Raw genomic sequence first — 5816 nt, 5'->3', positions numbered from 1 at the left:
TTTTCAATAGATCGGAAACAATCGAGCCGCTTTTCCCCAAACGCGGAAGCTGAGGTGCAAAGAGTCCATTGACTTTGTAAACAGCAATATGAGGTGCATAAGACATACTACATGATTAACTGTAAATCTCCTTGAGCTCAGTTTGTTTTCTGAACTCACAGTGTTAGCTGTGAGTGTTCACAGCTAATCACTCATGAACAGAAAGGCAAGAGGAGATATTAAAGAGTTTTACAGACGCTTGGAGGATGTTATGATAACAAACTTTCAAAAAACTGCAAAACAGCTGAAACCCTGAGTTCCTTTAAATCAAGACTAAAACCCCACCTGTTTAGAATTGCTTTTGAACCATAATAAATGAAACATTGACCAACATTTTTGATGTGAATGATTTTGGTGATGCTACTCATCAAATTGTAATACATGTTCAGTTGTTGAATGTATGATGTTTTCTTTATAACTTTATAATTGTGTGTTCTTATTGTGTAAAGCACTTTGAACTCCCTTGCTGTTGAAATGTTCTATACAAATAAGCTTTATTGATTAATTGAGCATTTATTTTCACTTTTTGATCAATAAAGCACTTTTTTAAATTTAATTAATACATTAATAAGAGTATTTTCACAATGCTGGCCTTAAAACATCTTGTTTCTGCTTTCTGATTGCTCTAGATGCCATGTTTTATAACAGGCTTATTTATTAGCTCAGTGAATTTCTCCACTTCCTTATGGCTTTCCAGAGGGAGGAGGAGACAACAGCTTGGTAATGTTGACCCGACACGCCTGAGACAACTGTTCTTCATGTAGCTTCAACCCAACCGTCACTCTTTTCCTTCATAAAAGAAGACCAGGTGGTTATTTTCCTTTTTGGATTCCTGCTGTTGAACTGGATCTAAGTGGTGAGTCTCTGTGGATTAAGTAATTAAGAAATTAGTTTAGATTTACTTTTTAGCCAAACTATAAAGCAAATAAATCAAAGTATATCATAAGCATGTAGAAAGCAAAATGTGTGACTCTGTTTGACTAGTGTGAGGCCTGATTGACTAATACACAAATACAAGAAAAATAAGCAACAGTAGTAGCAACAGCCGGCAGTTATTTACAGACAAAAAGTGTTAGTTCCTTTCCGTCAAATAAAATATTATTTGCTCACCACTTGATACTTCAGACCTTTGATCCAAGGAGTGAAATTTGTACCTTTGAGCGATCTTTGTTGTGGAATAAAACTTTCTCTAGCAGTTATCTCAGCTAAAAGGGGTTTCAATTGGTTAATGCAAAAACATTCTGATTTTAGATTTGCTTAGCAAATAGTTGAGGTTTAATCTGTATTATCCCACCGTCCATCTGAGTGTGGATTTGCAGATATGGTGTGGACTAAATGGGAGTTCATTTCTATATCACTGTATTAAAAGAAAATCTGTTTAATCTGCATTTTTGCAACAATTCAGCAGTTCACAACAGGGTCCTGAAAGATCAAAGCAGGTAAACTGAAGCTTCAGCTGTTTGGACGCTAACCTTCCAGCTTCCTGCAGAAGATTTTTGAACTTTAAAGGGGCAGTATCATGTAAAATCGACTTTTTGTGCTTTACATCATGTTATAATGTTATTCCCTCATCAAACCTGCGCCTGGAGTATTGCCTTGATTCTTTCATGTATGTCGGAGAAATCCTTTGAACTCCATGGCAACCATTCAGCTGTGCTAAACGCCTGGGCAGACCTAGCCCCGCCTTCGAGGATGCAGCTCCTCCTCTGAGCTTCCCACCTCAGATTTTTATTTCATTTAACTTTTATTTAACCAGGTGAGTTATCAGGAACAAATTCTTACTTACAATAAAGAAAGCAAGTAAACAGCGAACATTTACAGTAAACAGCAAACATTATCAACAAAACTTTACAGAGACAAAGACATGAGATAAAATTAACATTTAATTTTAAACTGAAATACGTGCAGGTTTCAGACAGCATCTTCTTTAAAATACCTGTACTCCTTCAGACTAGTCAGCAGCAATTAGCAAACACCTGGTGGAACTCGTTATAGGAGCTGCTTCCAAGTGCAACGCTGTTAAAGGGTTAATAGAGGAGCCATGTTGTGATGACATCCTGAAGGAGGAGTTTCAGAAAGAGCAGGAGGTTTTAAAGAGACAGAGGCCCAATTTCAAGGAGTGAAATTACAAAGTCAAGTTTCTTTTTAGTCGTATTTTCATACATATAGCATTTTTATAACAAGTGAAGTTATTTAATTACTTGATTGTGCTATAAAATGTGCCTGGGAAATACATAACTCTGGCCCTTTGAATATGAACAGTTCTTAGAACCATTTCATTTTGTTTCTCAAATTATAGTTTGGAGGCATCATCACCAAACTCATCAGTCTCCTCTTTCTGTACTTCCGGTTTGCTTCTTCAGCCATCAGGGAAGATGTCGGTGGAAGATGTCAGACTAATCACTGTGTTTTCTATTTTTCATAAAGTGTTAAAGCAGAAGAGCAAAGTCACAGGTGTTTTTCTGACGTCACTGGTAAAGTCAACTCCTTTAACTTTATTGCTGATTTGACTGCATATCATAAAGCGGATGCAGAGAGTTTACAACAGGGTCTGATTCAGCGTTAGCTGTTAGAAACTGTTTGTGAGCAAAACTTTGTCAAATAATCTGCTAATGTCAAGAAAACAAATTGTGCAAATTCATATGTGAATAAGTTTTTTCATCCAATAAATTATTAAAAAGCATGCCACACCATGATCCTGTCTTCTTCCTCATGGTCTGCGCCAGTGGCAGGATTCGGATGTTGGTCACAGTTTTATGGTCAACTAGAAGTCACATGATCAACAACCGGATGTTTTCACTGGCGCAAACCACGAAGATGAAGACGATAGGAAGAGGTCAGAGGATGATGGCAAGACATGTTTTTTTAATGACTTAATATTTTTGAAATTTCAATTTGCGCACTGCTATGGTCAGTGGAAACGCTACTATTATTTATAAGGACTGCAACATTTGGAAAACATGCACTTGAGACACAGTTCTTGAATGTTATGATGCAGATATCAGCGTTACTGCCTTTGAAATTTAGGATTTGGTTCCTAAATTAAAGGTTTATCTAAAAAGGAGAATATTATGAAGCAAACTCATGGGAAGGTTTTCCATCCTACCAGTGGCGCAACTACACATTATTCAGGTGGATGCGAAAACATAAATCCCCCCCGGGAAAGAACGTCAGGGTGACGTTCTTTCCCGTTCTTTTCATTTTATGCAGTGTTCTAATTTCCTGAGACAAAAATGAATCAAGGTATTCCTCTTTGTTGATAAAACTGACCTTTATTGTTTTTGGTTCCTCCTTTTCGCAGTTCATCACCTTTGGAGTGATGTGTGTTTTATCTGAGAAGTTCCCAAGCCTGTGCCTGGTGAGTCGTTCAAACTTTATAAAACTGACAGCAAATATTCAGGAAGGTTACACCGAAAACTCAGAATAAACTTATTTCATCTGAAGAAGTTGTTATTGATAGCATAAAATCAGCATACATGATAAAAAGTGTTGCAAATATTGTAGTAACATTAATAATGTTCCTCTGCTTAGTTATCTTAATATTCAGACTATTTCATAGAGGTAACAAAATACAACTGAACCACAAAAAAGGGTCATAATAAGCAATGTTATTCAGGCAATGTGGGCCAAGATTCAAAAACGTTTTAGTTGTATCAGAGACGTGCACAGATGGACACTAGGTGGTGCTAGAGAACCTGCCTTTTGAAATATATATATTTTTTAAATTTGTGGGTCAAAATAAATGTTTTTCTAGAAATAAAACAGAAAAAAGTTTCTGTTTTATGATCCCATCATGGTGGCAGAGGTCAGTGAGCTTCCTGGCAGCAGAAGCTGGATTGGATTTTTGTTTTCATGACAAAATGGAGGAAAAATTTGAGAAAAACTGAAAAATAAAAAGGAGCAAAAATAATAATAAATTTTACACTGAGTTTTTTATTTCATTATTACAATTTAAAATGAATTTGATGACTTATTTCCTGAAAAGTGTGTGAAGGTTTCACACATAAACAAATTCCTGCAATAAAGTTTACTTTTAATCTACTTTTTAATCATACTTTTTATCTCCTCAGAGCTGTGATTTGTAAAATTATTGTTCTTCTTGTTTTGTTGTTATTTATAATCTGTTATTTTATTGTCATTTGTTTTATCTTTGGTGGACTTTTGTGTTGCCACTTGTTTTCATAATTAGTAAAATTAACTTTCCAAACTTGCAGATGCTCATGTAATGTTTATTATTTCAAAAGTCGGTGGAAAGAAAACAGTAGTTAGTTTTTTTTAAGAAGTCATAGCTGCTTTATATTGATATATTTTATTCGAATTAGTAAAACTTATAAATGTTTTAAATGAAAACTTGAGTTTTAGTTTTCTTGTGATGCAGGTCATCCTGAATGTGATCCTGAACCTGGCCGGAGTTGGTTTCGCCATAGCAGCCATCGTGCTCTACAGCATCTACGTATCACGACTTCGTTTACGAATAAGTTTGTTCACGCGAAACCAAGAACCTGGATGTTGGCGCTGTGTGACGCAAAAAAAAAAAGTTTCCAATTCGGTTTTGCAAAATAAATAAATTTCGATGAGGCTGAAAAAGCAATCCTCGCACAAAAAGGTTGTTACGTCACATGAGTCACATTATCAACAGCTGGATGTTACTACCAGAACCAACCAAAGATGACAACACGAAGTAGTTGGAAGACGATGGTGCGCATGTTTTTAATGATTTATCGTGTGAACTAATTTATTCACGTCATTTCAATTTTGTTTCTTATTTAATGGAAATACTGCAATTGCAAAATTGTGTTTGTTTTGACATTAGTGGAATATCGACATTTGTAATGGAAACTCAGCTGATGTCTTTCAGGCTGACCCTAACAGGCTGTCAGGATAACCTGTTGGTAACCAATTACTAAGACTACAGGACATATTTAGGTGATATTTGGAAACAAATATTCATAAAGCAGCAGTCCACTAAACAACACGAAGCCGTTGTGAGAATGTTTTGTGGTCCGATCAGGTGCTCCTGATAGGCATGAATGTTGTGCTGATCGTTCTGTCCATCATGGAGCTCTGCGCCGTCATCAGTGCCGTCGTCCTCGGCATCAAGACTCTGAGGAACTCTGCGCAGGAGGAAAACACCGTAAGTCCACACAAACTAAACCAGCTAGTGATTTTACAAGTAAAGAAGAAGAAAACAGACTGGTTTCGGCTGAAACCAGCAGCTACTTCTGTTTGAGATGTAAAAGATGAACTGGAGGAAAACTGAAGCGAATCGGATCAGGATTTTCTCATTGTGTCTTAGATTTCTTTATATTCTGACACTTTTTCTCTGCTGTTTTTTCTTCAGAATGTTGAAAACACCAAACCACTGCTGGAGGAGGTCACCTCTCATTCCACAGCCTAACGACCTCTGATCCTTTAAACAAAAAACTGAGAAAACTTTAAATGTTAAATGTAAAAGCTGATGTTTGTCTTTTCTTCATAACTTCACTGTTGCATTTGTTTAACATAAAGAACAGTTCCCCTAACACTATGGTACATTTTGGCCCTTCTTGTTGATAGAACCTCGTTATATTTCTTGATTTCTCTGCCTATTTGTTAAGTAACATTCCTCTTTAGAGCACACCGACCAGGAAGTGCAGATATCACGGGACTGATTAGCTGCCCTGCAGAGTTAATGATTAGCTGAAGTGAAATAAATCTGCTGGAATGGTGTTTTTGTAAAGATCATTCGGTCTATGCTATCCTATTTTTGAGTAAAACTGATTAAAAACACTGCATGT

The 5816-nt window shown here is 36.3% G+C and overlaps 1 protein-coding gene across 1 annotated transcript in view; it reads right to left on the bottom strand.

Annotated features, from left to right (window-relative positions):
* Positions 1–4418: 4418 nt before the first annotated feature.
* Positions 4419–5816, bottom strand: part of LOC106951759 (uncharacterized) — a 16389-nt gene continuing 14991 nt past the window's right edge. Inside the window, exon 14 of the mRNA XM_015039453.1 lies at positions 4419–5153. The gene's annotated coding sequence lies outside the window, so the exon portion shown is untranslated. The remainder of the gene's footprint in view (positions 5154–5816) is intronic.

The sequence above is a fragment of the Poecilia latipinna genome, unplaced genomic scaffold (assembly GCF_001443285.1).
Source record: "Poecilia latipinna isolate Pla-1442-1.1 unplaced genomic scaffold, P_latipinna-1.0 Scaffold473, whole genome shotgun sequence".
Classification (NCBI taxonomy): Eukaryota; Metazoa; Chordata; class Actinopteri; order Cyprinodontiformes; family Poeciliidae; genus Poecilia; species Poecilia latipinna.
This window is presented reverse-complemented; position numbering and strand designations above follow the sequence as displayed.